We start from the raw sequence: 16022 nt of genomic DNA on the forward strand, positions 1-16022 counted from the left end.
CTTAGCCCAGCTCTACTTAAAATTGAAGATAAATCAACACCTTGAAATTACAGAACTTTAATGCAAACAAGAAACTACCTGGTCTTAAAAGAGTTTCTTTCTACCTACACATATGGTTTTCCTCATATGCTTCAGCATCCTTCAGACACAACCAAGCTCCTACAACACTGAGGAAGAGGGTTAGAAATACCAGCACAGTCTCCTGCCAGAATTAAAAGACTTTTGAAAAAAAAAAAAAAATCCATGTGGCACCACCTGCCTCATGTTCTGCACCACAACTGAGCTGCTCTCAAGGCCATCCCCAATGTTTGGAAAGTTCAGCACATTTCTAATTTTTTTCTGAAGAGCAAAGGCCAATTATATTTGAGAAAAATACTAAGTTTTGTCACTGCTGTCATTTCATTTTTATCTCTCCTTACCTTTGCTGGTTTGCCACAAAAAACAGAACAGGTAATTTCATATTCCCAATAAGGAAAAGCTTGTGAGGTCTGGGTTAGGCTACATTCACAGGAGGATGATGATATAACAATATTCTTGCACAGGAAAGTATCAATTTGCAGCCTCTGTGCCCCATACCAGGCCTGCATTAACTATTTTAATTACAGAACAATTGCAAAATAAAACCTCAAGTAAGCACACATGTATCTTAACAGTTTTATTAGATAAACTTTAGAATTTATACTTTATGAATTAAAAATGTAAATATTTGCCTTTATTCATAAGAAAATTATGTGGTTCTACTAAATCAATGAAAAAAGCCTCAAGAGCTAGTAATTATAATTTTCCCCACTATTTTAAGACAGGAAATGATACATGTAAGTACAAGGTTTATTTTCTTGCTTAAGAAAACAAATACTGTAAGCAATACTACAGATGAAACAATAATAAGATTGAAAGAATCAAAATCACACAAAATAGGAAAAAATACATTGGGATACCTTATCCTTGCAAACACAAATCATATACATGTATAGGAGACAGCAGAGAAAATTGGAGAGATGTTCATAAAAAACACGAGACACCAGATGCCCAAAGTTGGCCAAATGCCACTGGAATAAATTACTGCATTTCACATGGAAAAAAAATGCAGGTTTTAAGGACAGGTTTGAAACCACCATTTATCAGCCAAGGTGGGAATGTCAGTGCCTAAATGGGAAGGGACTTGTGGGGCTGGAGGACTTTCAGCACCAGATGAGTTCAGCTCTTCCTGCAGTCCCATTTACCACCATCCTTTATAGCCTTGGATTGGCTTTTAGCACTTGGTTCCTACATCCAACCTGAAAGATTTCATACCTCTATAATCCAGTCCAGAACCAGCATGGTGTGTGGCGGCTTCAAGCTCTTAAGGATGCATAAAAGCACTTACTCACTGTGTAAAAACTGTGAGTAAGTGAACTGGAGAGACCCAAAAGCCAAAGGTGTGCAATACAGAAACCACTCCTGCTGGGAGCAGGGGTACAAACACACCTGCTGATTGAATTCTCTTTTTCTCCTTTAATAGAATCATTGTGGACGCAAAGAATTCTTTCAATCTAGTATTCTACAAAAATACCAGCAGAATTCCAAGTATTTGGATTCAAGTGCAAACCCCTGCAGATGGATTTTTGTTTAACAAACTGAACAAACACAACATTATTTGCTTCGAAATTCTTCTACTTGTGATGAAAGCCGAGCTGTGCTGAAATCAATAGGACTGTTGGCATTGTTTTCCACTGAGCTGGAATTTCATTTCCTGTACCCCACTTCAGATCTGCTAAAAACCACTAGAACAGAGTTTTGACCTTTCACAACAACATCTACAGCTCAAAATAAAGCGTTTTGTGCAAAATAAATACTTGCAGGGCAGGTTACGTAAACAGCATGAAAGCAGCAGCTGTGGCTGCTTCCTTCAGAGAGAAAACTTTGCCCCCAGCCTGGCTGCTCTGGATTAATGATGTTCCTGTTCCACACCATGGCTCTGAAGCCTTGGGAAGTCCCTATCCCAACCCAGCAAGGTGGAAAGGTTTGTTATTTTAACTGTTGGCTGATAACAGCTTATCAGCGAGTTTTCAAAGGTTAAGCTCAACACACACCATGGCAAAAGTGCAAGGAAAGGACAAGGGAAATGTTGAATTAGTGCTCCCTTTCCTCCTGCAGCAAGGGACAGGACTCTCTCATAGCCCACATCCTGCAGCAGCGCCAGCAAAGAAACGTGAACCAAAGCTCCTGTTTGAGCTGAAAACATCTGAGAACCCAACAAAAGTGCCTTCTTTCAAAGGAGGAGCTTGCTTTGCCTGCTGCACTCCCACTGGCTGCCACGTGGGAAAAGCTAACCAAAATCTTTAAATTTGGCCCTTAAATACAAGGCAGTTTTATTACTGCTGCCAAATTTATCTCTGACACCAAGCTCCATGACAACTCACTGGAAAACAAAAACAAAACAAAATCTTCAATTTAGGGCATGCTATGATTTTTATTTCTATCCCAATCATGTTACTGAACTATAAAGGGCTGATGCAACCTTAAACCAGAAAAAAAAAAAAAGCACCCAGTTACAGACTCATTACTAATTCATCCTGGCTGAAGCTGCATACCAGCAGCTGCTGCCTCTCTCAATTAACAGCAAATATTGAACAGTATTGTCATTTAACGGTGTTTACTGCCTGCTGCCCTGTCCACTGCTGCATTTTCAAATGCTCTGGCACAATTTAAAGCATCAACACTGATAAACAGAGCTTGGTTTAACCCCTTATGTATCACAGCAGAAGTTTTACTCCCTTCCTACATTCATTAGGTGCTTGGCAAAAGCTGAAGCCCAAGGATGCAAGGTGCCACCAAAATGGGATTTGTAATTCAGAGGCCCACAGGGTGCTTGGCTTCTGCAGAGGGCTGAGCACAAGTGTGAAAAATGATGGGACTAACTCCAGCAGAGCAGTTCTTTAGGAATTATTGCCAAAAAGTTGAAACAAAAGACAAGAAAAAGGAGGAGACCACACATTCAGCTTCTGCTGTTGAAAACTTAGAACAATAAAACCCCAAAACAAATAGGGTAAAAAACTAAAAATAAAGCCATTCTTCAGGGAGAGCATATCAATGCTGTGACTCCTGACGACCCCATCTCTGCACAGGGGAGTCAAAAGAGCCCAAATTTGGACCTCCTTTCCCTCTACTGTGCCTTTTGGCCAGACTGGGTTGGAAGTAAATGATTATAACAAACCGAGCAGCCAGAGCAAGCAACTGCAAGTGCAGCACTCCCACTGCAGGCAGCTCCATGCCCTACGTGCTCCATGGTGTCAAGTTTGCCAGGAGCCACTGCTGTATAAGGGCCTGCACAGATTCTACATTTCATTTCCATGCTCCCAGCACATCAGCAGGAGGGAGCATCTCCAGGCTCTCCTGGGAGCCCACTGCCAGCTGGGCCAGGGCCAATACATGGATACCAAGGACCTGGAGAAGGGAGAGGATAGAGGGCCAGCCCAGCTCGACTGCAAGGTGAACACTGGCAATTTGGATACTACAGGAAAAGAGCAAGCAGCTTCTGCACTGCATTTATTAGAGTAGAAGCTAGGATGATGTCACTCCAGCTGATCCTGAAATTGGGGGAATTCAGTTATTTCTGAGGTACCTGGACCTTTGTTCTACCCCTTGTGCAGAGGGAACAAAGCATGGGAGCCCCAAGGAGTGATGCTCTGAGGGCTTGTCAAATACATGAGGGAATGGCTTGGAAAACTGGGCAGAAATGCAGGCCCAGGATCTGACCAGGGCTCTCTGTGAACATCTCTCCCTCAGGTTAACATCTGGCTGCAAGTCCCCTCATTTCCTCAGGTCCCTCTGCCTGCATCCTGTGCCACTCCAACAGCCAGCCTGGTTTGCTGGGAGGATTCCTTCCCTCTAGGTTCCCCCAGCACCTTTGTGCCATGGGGTCTGAGGTGCTCAGATCTATCAGGTGACATGACTAATACCTGCCATCTGCTCATTGTTACCTTCCCTCTCCTCTCCTGAAGAGGAGTCAGCACTAAAGTGCTCATTCTGCTCAATCTATTTTAGGAGCGTGGGTTTTCAGCATCCATGCAGCACTGCTTCAAGCTAGCAAACTCAAATCAAAGAAGTAGACCATGCTCTGGAAGGGGAAAATTGAGCACTGGGTCCTGTAAAAGTCTCTGGCAAGGCTCAGGAACACCCATTATTTTGCAAAAGTTATCTGCACTCCAGCATGCCCAAGGAACAGAACTGCTGCCCAGGTTTGACTGCAGGCCACAAAGCAGGGGCAGGTGAGAGGCGGCCTTGGGAACATCCCACTGCTCTCCATGGAGACCAAGCCAGCATCACAGCTTGTGCTGCAGCACTGGGTTATTCCCTGCCTCCAGCATCCTGCACCATCACACCACCTTGGAACAGACCAGGGAACAGAAACAGGTACCAGTAACTAAAGGCACATCTCTGCCCATCAGACTGGGGGGAAACAGCAACTCAACCTCAATAAAAGCATTGGTTCTACCAACAGCTGCTCCCCATATGTCATGGTCAAGAGAAAAAAGCAAACTGGGGACACAAAGGAAAGATGGGGAGAGAGACAAGTGGAGAATAATTTGATTTCACTGCATTTCTAAGAGGAGCTGTGACAAAATGCAAAGAGAAAAATCATCATAGTGTAGGAGGCTGAAAGATTTGAGATGGAGCAGCGAGGAGTCTCTGGCCCCATAAATGTTTAATTTGAGCAAAGCAGCAGATAAGTAGTAAGCACAGTTTTGCTGCTGTTGCTGAACTGCACACTCCTGCTTTGATTTCAGGATAACACACAGTGAGAACGTCAGTATAAAATAAAATAGAAGCAAAGCACCAGGGAGATTCTCATAGCTGACACTACAGCCAGAGCTGCACAAGCCAGTCACACTCAGCTCCCTCCCCTCTCTCTGCCTGGGGCAGCAGCACCAGGGTGAGCAGCACACACAGAGGGAGCTCTGCAGTGCTCCCAACCCTCAATTTCACAGCTCTGCCAGCCCAGCAAATGCAGGGGATAACAAGAGCTGCTGCACCACACCTGAGGAGGCAGCCAGGCTGCAGATCACTGATAAAAGGCACCATGCTGCCCGCTAAGAACACTGTGAAACAGGAGAGCCACAGAAGGAAGATGCATGTGGAAACAGAAGAAAATGGATCCCCAGAGCCCTAGGAGTAGAAAAAGGACCCTCCTGGAACTGTTCCTCTTGCAAAAGTATCCCTACAAGGACTGGCTTTCTCCCTGTGCTCTCTCCTAACAAATTTATCAGTAAGGATCATTCTTTCCCCATCACTTTCTTGAGTTATTCCCATCCCACTCAAAACAGTAAGCTCAAATTGGTTAGATAAATCCTGAAGAAAAGTTGCTAATAAGTGGTTTTTTCCTGCCTAAAATGCAAGAAGAGTCTGAAAAAGAAATTAATGCATTCCATGACCCCTGTGAGATCTCCAGCTCCATTCTTCTTCCCTTTCCTGCTCTTTGATTCCCTTAGCTTGCCACCTGGTCACCATTATCTGCTTCTTTCCCCTTCACCATCAGAGAGAAGCCTATTTCCTTTCCCTCCTTAAATCTCTCTCATCTCAAATTTCACTCTTTTCCCTGCATCTATATCCACTTGCTGAAATTCAGACAACTCCTCTGCTGCCTCCACCAGCATATCTAATCTTCCTCCCAGTCTGCAATCCTAGAGAGAAATGTGGCTTCACTAAAATCAAGCACAAAGGTTGTTAGACTCAGATTTCACCCCAGCAGGAATTATGTCACTTATCCCAAAGCCAGCTATGCTCAAGAACTGCCTGGAAAGCTCAGAATGAGAGCAGGAAACCCTTTGGCTCAGTCTTCCTCACTCCCAGTAGGAGAGGCTCATCCAGCTGCACACACTGCTAAGGTAGGGAACAGCGCACAACAAATGCTGCTGAAATCTGCCCAGCCTCTGGAAAACCTTCACACTACAAGTGAAGGTTATCCAGGAGTACAGATTTCCTCTTTAAAAAGCACAAACAGATTTAAAAACATATACACTATAATTCTTATATTTTGCATTCACCTCAAGACTGGGAGGAAGTGACAATGAGATGCAATTCCAACAAGTAGTTTTCTGCTTGTGAAAAAAATTAGGAGGAGACAGAAACCCACAGCACAGCCCTGATAAACCTCCAAGGACACAACTACTCACTGCAGGTACAGACACATTAGAAGCCTCTTTTTCACTGCATTTAGCTGCTGGGTAAAACCTTGCAATGCCAGGACAGCACCCTGGACTCTCCCACACACACCTGGCACAGGAAGGTATCACCTCTGATAAAGCAGGGCCTCAACTGTCACTGCTGGCTGCTCTGGATTTTCAGCTTCCCAAAAGCTGATGTCATGGCATTTCTTCTTGCAAAACAATGACCTTTGCAGGCCTCTGGAGAAAGAAGCTAAGTCCAACACGAAAAAGATACAGATGACAAGGAAAATGCTGGTGTGCACTGCTACTCAAATGACAGAAAGCATTGAACACTGACACATTATGATATGATTCCACTGCAACTGCCATCTCCTGTGACACAACCACGCCATTTTTCCTTCTGAGAAACTCACTCTGAATATACAAGGTAGATGGCAGAGCAGGGGAAGCAGCTCCATCTCTTACCAAACACTGCTGACCTCACCCTGGTTTGGTACCAAGGCTGCAGAAGGGAGAACACCCCAGGGAAGCAGCTCTAGGACAGACTCACAGAACAGCTCAGCAGACTCAGCCAGGCAAGCTTTGTGCCAGGGAGGCTCCCTCCTTACCAGGACCGAGGTGACACAGCTACACCCCAAACCAGGACCTCTGCCTCAGAGGAAAGCACAGACACATCAAATAACCATAAAAAAATCATCAAAACCTTCTTCCAGCCATCACCAGAGCTGCATTTTACATCTTGCTTCTCACTGGAGAGCCAAAAGGAAACCTCTCTCACCTCCACTGACAGCAGCAGCTCCATCCCTCCAGGCCAGAACCAGCTGTAAATATTGGCTGGAAATGTGCATTCCCACTGGGGACTGGCACCTGTCTGTAATTGCTGGCAGCAGGGGGACCAGGGGAGTCTCTCTTGTGCCAAACAGCAGACAAAACAAACCAAAGGAAAAAATAATGCCACATGCATACACTGCAATACATGAGCCTACACAGCATTGATGGGGCCACTCCATCTGTGTTCAGGCTGAAATGAAAACATTTTAGAACAGCTACACTAAACTAAACTACAAAAGCTGCTTATAAGCAAAATGACTGAAAAGATGCTGTGTCCTTTATGCCATAGATCCAAGGTGAGGAAAGGTCACAGGGGTATGTGACCAGACCATCAGAGATGGTCCTAGCAGGTATTTTTTCATGAGTATTACAACACAGTTCATTCCATAAATACAATACATTCCTCAGCTTGCTAGAAATGCTTTTCTGACTGAGCACAGAAAAGAAAATACACACTGTGAGCAGAAGACCCAAGTTAATCAATGCTCTCTGTGTATGTGTAGTTCAGCCACATCAATATAGACTGTAAGAAATTTTTCTCCATTTTCCTCAACCAGAAAATGTTGAAGAGTTCATTTAAGTTTTTCATAAGGAATTCTTTACACAAGCTGATCAATAAACCAAGGTTTGGGAAAAGACAGACAACTCTTAGAATTTTACTGTGGGACAGTATTTTCTACTCCTACCAGGTGTCTCTGTAAGGCGGGTTGCAAACCTGAAGGTCAAAGCTACATGCTGACATGGATTTGTTGAATGGCAACAGGAAAATCAAGAAAATAGTAAGAGGAACACACAGGAAGAAGGCCAAAAGACAACTCAGTACATCTTGTGAAGACCAGACAAAAGTTTATGCAGGAGGAAATTTCTGTCTGGGATAGAAATATGAACTATTCCCTGAGAAACAGCCCAGCTCACCTGCTGAGTACCTGCCAGCCATTCTGTAGGAACACAGGATGAATTTATAACCTGGTAATTGAAGGCTGAAGAGGTGGAGAGCAGTAGCAGGTGGCCTTTGATATCAAGGTCTTTGCTATTGCAGCTTCAGTACCTTCTCTTGCTCCGGGCAATCACTTGATCTCACATGATTCCCGGAAAGACCAAATTCTACTTAAGAGGTTGCAACAAAGCTCAGGAAACATTTTCTCTCTAAAGACATCTTGGGAAACTGAAGCAATCAGAATGATGAGGCTTTTTGCTCCTGCCAAGTGCCCGAGGTAACAAAGGTAATCAAAATAAAGGCACAGAATAAGATTCTGACTGTAGCTGGTCAGTGTCTAATACAGGGATGATATTTCGGGGTCGGATTTTGTGAATATAATCATCTGAGAAGACAAGAAGAGCAATTTCCTTTAGCACATGAGAGGAGCTTGCAGAGAAGAAAAGAACACCTAATGGTCCCTTCTGCCTCCCCTCTGGGTTTGCCTTTCCTCTGTAACAAACAGGTTGATCAAACGTTTTCCTTCCCATGCGCTCCATGGGAGGGAGGTACTGCACACACAGACTTGTTGCTCTCAGTAATTTAAAAGTAAATGTGTTGTACAGATAACAAATCTCAACTACACAGGAGCATATGTATTTTAACCTGAAAACCACAGAAACTAACCCTGGTGTTGCAAAATACCAACCAGGCAGACTAAGAGAAGGGACTGTATTTTTACCCAAGTGTGAGAAGAGCTTCTCTTGCTGCAGACACATCAGGAGTTCAGAATGAGCAGAAGTATGTTCTCTAGGCCCTGCAGTACCTCCTGGAAGCCTGAACACACTGGTCCATCCTCTTGTGGTCACCCCAGAGACAGAACAATCAAATGAACTGCTCAGGAGTATTGCATTCAACACTCCCTTGGCCAAGGGAATCATGGAATGGGGTATGGAGGGTTCTGAAGCCAGACTGCTGATAGGAGAATGAAGATAAAGCACTATCAGAAATTAGTCCTGAAGATCAATCCTCAAGCACATTGCTGAGTTAGCTCCTTGCAAAGAAGAGCAGAGCAGAACATCTTCTCCTTTAGCAAGGAGCAAATTTTTTCTCACAGGTCCCTTGTTGATAATCCCCTGGGACTAGAAGGCTACCAGCCAGAAAAATACAAATGTTCCTGGTTGTGGCTCCTGGGCACACAGCCTGCACAGCTGCACATGAGGCTGTTAGGTAACACCACAACACCTTCTCATTCCTCCCAGTTGTCTTGTTACCCTTGCACTTCCAAAAAAGACTAGAAATTCTGCTTCCTGAGTAGATCCAGTGAGCCACCATGGGGTGCTGCAGAGAGAAAGTTAAAGATTCTTCTCACACAATCCCTGACAAGGTCCTGGTCCTTCAATATGCTGCTCAGAAACGTTACTTCTACTGCAGTGTCACAATCCAACACCTCAAGACATGACAGGAGAGAAATATACCATAGGAAAAGGTGGGAAAGGTACATTTAAAAAATACTTGATGCCATTCCTCCAAACATTTAAGTATGAGCTAGACAGTGAAGGTGGTTTACTGTGCCCTCCCTGCTTCCAGCACCAGGGAAGCAAAGCCATGGGATGAGGGTCAAACTCCTGCATGGCCAGTGTAGCACTGTTTGATGGGACTTGGTTGGAGAGAAATTACTCAAAATGGCTCAAACATCAGGTCTGAAAGCAGAGAAAAAGCCTCTCCTGACAAACAGGCAGGTCAAAGAAAATCCCATATTCCTTTGACCTCCATGTCTCACTGCAAATATTCATCTAGCTTGAATTTTTTTTAAAAAAAGCACCAAAAAGAATGAAAATCATTCCTAATGCACTTACATGCAACATTAGTCTATTTTCACTGGTAACTGCTACTCACCCTTCTTCCATTCCAAATTCTGTTACTCTCCCCTCTAACCACCAAGGCTGAGAGCTGACATGTCCCTCACCCTTTCTTCCCCTCTTGTTGAAACCTTATTTCCACTGCTCTAATAGTTCTTGACTTAACTGGGACAAGGAAAATTATTCTGGGCTTCTCTGTCCTAGCAGTTAGTCTATTCTCTATTAACCATCCAGAGCACTGCAAAATCATACTGAAGCCCCAGGCAAGCATTCTAACGCTTCCTTAAATCCTGCTTTAATCAAATTGCCCATTTTTACTGGACACATCTCTAGCCATATATATATATACACACACATATATATGTAAAAATTCACATATATGAACTTGTTGTATAAAAATCCTTCAGTGTTAAGACAATTCAGAAAAATTCATTTAACAGCATTCATTCCAAGGTCTCACAATAAGTTCAATTTCTATCCAACCTTACAACAGAGCTATTCCTTATGCAAGATGGATTTTTTGCCCAAGCATTTATCGCACTTAAGAACAGAAACTTCAGTAAGTATTACACATAAATGAAATGTATAATTGCATCCACTAGCTTAGGCATGGAGCTGAAACGCCTGGCTTTCAAAAGCTGGCTATACAATAGCTCCCTTGGCCTGTTTTAAGCTAAACTATCACATTCAGCCACCCAAGCCAAAGAAGAGGAATTTTTAGGTGCACTCATCTCAAACTCTGACCTTTACTCTGTATCACATGATGTCCAATATTGGCACCATTCATTTCTTTAAGGAATGCAAATTCATTTCAGCACAAGCCCATTTTTCACAGCAATGTGACTTCAAACTTTGTTTGGCTGATGGCAGCAGCAGTTTTTGAACAACACCAAGTGCACCTCTGAAGGGATGAGCTCTTTTCAGAGTAAAGCAAAATGCAAACTGTAGTGACCTACACCTTACTCCATTACAGAGCTGTGCCATTTCTGGTGGGGAAACAGCAAAGGGAAATTTTCTGTACTGTACTGATAGAAAGCAAATCCCTTGCATTTTTCAGATGGCACTTCCCAAAAACTGCCAATCATTTTAACTGCAAGAGACAGCACACTACATAAATGTAGGATGACTTTCTAGAGACATGCACCCAGAAAAGCCTTTACTTGGAGACACATAACCTGTTTGCAAACTCTTCTGACAGGAAAAAATCAGGGCTGGTTTCCATTTCCTGCAGTCTGTGCCTGAGAGAAGCAAGCACAATTTGAGTTCACCACCAAGTTACTCTGTCCAGTTTCCCAGTGAACATTCTCCCATCCACGAGCAAGGCATCAAGCACCAGCTCAGTGTGCAGCCTCCACTGTGCCCATGCTGGGGCTGGAAACAGAGAGGGCTGGCTGAGGGCTGCTATCAGCACAGGGCAGAGCAAATAAAGATACCAGTGTAAATCACCTCTGAGATAAGGCAGCCTGTGCAAGCACAGCTGTCTACAAAATACACAGCAGAGAAGCAGGAATACAAAGTGTAAGCAGGAGTTCTGTTAGACCTGAAATTACCTGGGCTGAGATACAACATCCTCTGCTACTGTTTCAACATTCTGCCAAGCAAACATTAAGCTTTCCCCTTCTTACCTTCCCTCTCAGGACAGAGCACAACAATTTAAGAGAACACAGCTCCATTTTTCAAGTACAACAGAAAAATACAAAGCAGCAGCACACAATCAGGTTTTGGGTGGTAAACTATGCACACTCTTTTCCCTCCTAAGTTACAGCTGTAATGGAGAATGCCAGGACAAGGGGAAATGGTTTCAAACTCAAAGATGAGAGATTTAGATTGGATGTTAGGAAGAAATTCTTCCCTGTGAGGGTGAGGAGGCCCTGGCCCAGGTTGCCCCATCCCTGGAAGTGTCCAAGGCCAAGATGGACAAGGCTTGGAGCAACCTGGGATAGTGGAAGGAGTCCCTGTCCATGCCAGGGGGTGGACTGAGATGATTTTTAAAGTCCCTTCCAACCCAAACCATTGTGGGATTCTATGAAACCATCCAGTTTATTGTGAGTTCCTTTTCTGCTCCATGTCATGTACCAGAGGCAGAGCCCCTGATTTCAGCTAGCCCTGCCCAGCCTCACCCAGGGATGCTCTGGCAGCACCAGCAATGCCAGGAGAGAGGCAGGACAGAGGTGTGTGGTACCCACTGAGAGCCAGCACCTCAAACCTCTGCCACAGGCTCTTCACAGATGGACAAAGCCTTGAAGGTGGATGGAACAGCAGCTGAGATTGCCTGCACTTGCCTTCATAGGCTGGGACTTTAACTGGAGCACACTAGAGGGCATTAGTAACAATTCTTAAAGAAAACAATACCAACTTCATTTACTTTTACAAAGCCTTTGCCCTCATCTTCACTGACTGCAAGTGTCAAAGAAAGGTCAAAATAGCTTAATTTTCTTCTGCACTGGACAAAAAGGCATGAAGAACAGAGAGCAAATTCAGCTTTCTTCATTTGCACTGGGGCTTAAGGAAGGAGAGAAGGAATTTATTATAATCAAATTGACCCCAGCATAAACTGGTTGCTTTTGTCTTCACTGTGTAAACCAAAAGAGAGAAAATCAGAGATTAAAGAAATTTAAAATGATGCATCACCTGAAAGACAGTGGTTAGAATTTCAGTGCAAAAAAAAAAGTGGTAACACATTTAGAATACAAAAAACTGAGAAGATTTCTAAACACAGCTACTCCAAAATAGCAGGATATGCAACCAGAGAATGGAGACCAAGCCAAGCAGTTAATGAATTAAGTAAAAGTGGATTGTGGTCCTTATCAGTAATGCTGAATTCTCCTTTACCTGGAAGCACTGAGCAAACATTATTTTAACAGAAATGTAATTCTGCTTCAAGATGGCAAGTGCAATGTGCTTGAGAAACAATATAATCTTATTTGATAAAGGGACCTGCAGACAAGCAATGCTACCTGGCAAATTTACAGTTTCTTTATTGCTGCACCTGTAGCTACTAATCAGTATCCAAAAGTTACACATGGCCAGGAACATAATCAAACATTTTTAAATGCATCCACACAATATTTAAATGTAGAAAAAATATATCTTGAAAAGAGAATTGTTTTACTCAGGCAGCTAGAAAAACCACCATGGCAATCTGAAACAATGGCTCCTGTTCCCTCCAATGTGATTACAGGTTTTTACAGTTTATTCCCTCCATTAAATGCCAGACTAAAGTTCTCTGCTTAGCAAAAATTATTTTCTTAACAGCAGATCTTAAGAAAAGAAAGATGTGCAGTGGTTTTAGTCTTGACACTTTCTAACTAAACTGGGCTGCAGACATCTCCTGGCACAGAAAGGTCCCAGACCAGGAATTCCTGAAGTTCTGCTCAGGGCAAGTTAATTACAGTGCAGTGGGCAAACAGCTCACCCCAGGCTGATGCTGATGTACACTGTGCCATTAAGGGAATCCATCAGGCCACAGTGGTGATATTTCACATCCAGTTAAAGCAAAACAAATGGTTCCCAGCACAGCAGCTGAAACATCCCAGAAATGCCACGTACATCCAGCAGCCAGGCTGTCAAATCCACTGCTGTAACACTGGCTCTAAACTCAGTGTGGGGATGAATCTTATGGGTCTTCCTGTGGGAAGCTTGGTGTGTCTCAGGCTGCTCACACAGCACCTACTGGGCTTGCATTTATAATGTGGAACCCCTGGGATCCCCAGGAAAGAGAAAGAACCACACCATGGGCTGGACTTATTTAGGAGTCTTTGGAGGTGGCTGGGAGGGCTTCCCTTGGCAGAAGGGAATAAGCAAAGCCCTGAAGGAAGCATCAGTAAAATAAAGATGTAAATAGAAGTTGATGCAGCTCTGCCTCACAGCTCTGAACTCCAATGGCCTGGTCAGCTCCCCCAGAACAGTCTCAGCCATGCAGCACTGGAAACATTCTCTCTCTCAGAGAAAATAAGGATGGTAACTGATTCTGGCTGGGCAGCATCATCCAGTTCTTGCCCCAGGTTCAAACTGTCCATATTCTGTCAAGATGCAGGTTAAATTGATGGCATATTTTTGTCCTAATGAGACAAGAATTTCATCCACAAACACCAAGGCATTTTCAAATCCCATAAGGCCATTAGTGATGACATACTGGGGCAGACAGGCAAGGAGAGATCCTCCCAGGGGCCTCTACACCTATTCAAGGTTTTACAGTTAGGATAGAAGCCTGATACAGTCAAATCTCCACATGAAAAACAGACACAAATCCAGGCTCCAGACAAAAGCCAGGGGTTATCCAATATCAGAAAGTGTGCACACTGCAAGTCACTCTCATGGTGCATGGGCCAGTGGATAACAGGCCCTTGTCCCCTGCTAGCAGAGCCTCCCAGTGAGCACTAACACTTGAAGCACCCTGTCCCTGTCCCCACAGAAGCTGCCAATCTCCTCCAGGAGATGCACCATGTCATCATATGTTACCCAGAGAGGCTGTGGCTTCCACACCCCTGGAATTGTTCAAGGTCAGGCTGGATGGGGCCCTGAGCAACCTGATCTAGTGACTGAGCTTTAAGGTCCCTTCCAACACAAACCATTTCATGGTTCTAGGATCCTACAATCGTCCTGCAGCAGCTGCTGGAGAAGCACAGCTCCCAGAGCTGCAGCCCTCCCTGCAGCAGCCCTGCAGGAAAACAAGCTGCTGAAGGCTCCAGTGCCAGCTCTGAACACTGTGTGCTCCAGTGCCCCCCTGGGATGCACTTCCTGTCCTGCAGGAGGGATGGAGCCGGAGCAGGCACCACATCCAGCCCACAGGCCACCTGGCAAGGTGCCTCTGATCAAGAGCCAGGAACCAGAACTGTTTTACTGGAAATATCTCCAAGTATTTCCCAGCTACTGTTGAAAATGCCTCCATGAAGGAGGCTGGAACAGCTCCTGGCTCCAGTGCAGGTGCCTCTCCCCAGCTGCACACCGTGAGAAGTCCCTGTGCTGACAAAATCTGCTGGGGTTGTGATAGCAGCGAAGAAAACAGCGAGTAAACAACACACAAGAAATAAGAACAAGTACTCAGAGCAGGAATACCAGCACAGCCTGGTATTTACTTAGTGACTCATCCAGAGGAGGATCTGTCCCTTTAGGCTTCTGGCCAGCATGAGAACAGGTAATAGGAGAGTGTATGAAATCACTGGAGCTCAGCTCCTCCTGACCTCTGAGAACAAAGAAGCCTTAGAACAGCAAAAAATATCCTCTTTTCACTCTTCACTCTGTTGCACAATCTTTCTCCACAGAGCAAAGTTGCACCTTTTACAGACTGGGAAAGGAGAAAGCAAGAGGCAGAGGAAGAATTTCTACTCCTCCACACAACAGCAAAACACAGACTACACCAGAAAAGTATTTCCCAGTGCGATTCCTCCCTTTACAGGGTTTTTGGCAAAACGTTCACAGATAACATCTGAAGAGGACACTTGGAAAACACAGGCACTTAGGAAAGACGAGAGCTTTCAGAACTCAGTCACACCTTTTGCTTTGGGGCTTTCAGGTTTCCATCCTTTTATGCAGAACTGTGCAGATCATTCCAGACACCAAAGAGCACCAATGAATGTGAACAGTATTTTTCTCTCCAGCTACAAGACTTTTCTTCCTCAACAAGTAAAATCCCTGACACTGCATCCTCTTGTACCTGTCAAGTCCTACATTCCTGAGAGGCTCTCCTGCTACCAAGTATACAAATGTTCAAGGAACTCACATGGCTAATGAGCTTCAAATCTATAAAAGCACATGAAGAGTTCACTCTAGGCTTTCACCTCACATGGAAAAGCATTTATGTACAAAAGACCTGTGACACCAGCGCTGAACATTTTCAAGCAATTTCTGTGCAGGCAGAATGACAACTGACAACCACCTATTTCTCACCCTTTACACTCCACTATTGTCTTTGAGTTCAGAGCTGCTGGTTGGCTCATGCCAAAAAACAGGAAAAAATTATTAACAAAGTAGCCATCAGAATGGCAAATTTATTAGCCTAATTTATAAAAATAAGAATTAATACTGCTAAGTGGGCAAACTTAGGCCTACATAGCTCATGGCTTCTTTTTATATGTTATTTATTAAAGTGAGACTAAAGTCGAAATCAAAATATTTTAAACCCTAACTGTCTCAGAAATGCTGGTTTTATTTCAATGTTGAGTGCAGGACTTATGTAACATTTCCCATTTTGATTTCTGTTACTAAAGGATTTTAAAACAAAACTGTACGGTCACTGCCTACAGCCCTAAGGGGCTGAGTACA

General features: G+C 44.1%; 1 protein-coding gene across 3 annotated transcripts in view; it reads right to left on the reverse strand.

Moving 5' to 3' along the window:
- MAP3K13 (mitogen-activated protein kinase kinase kinase 13) overlaps positions 1-16022 on the reverse strand; it is a 69798-nt gene that overhangs the window by 44438 nt on the left and 9338 nt on the right. The gene's annotated exons all lie outside the window — the stretch shown is intronic.

This window comes from Zonotrichia albicollis, chromosome 9, assembly GCF_047830755.1.
Source record: "Zonotrichia albicollis isolate bZonAlb1 chromosome 9, bZonAlb1.hap1, whole genome shotgun sequence".
Lineage (NCBI taxonomy): Eukaryota > Metazoa > Chordata > Aves > Passeriformes > Passerellidae > Zonotrichia > Zonotrichia albicollis.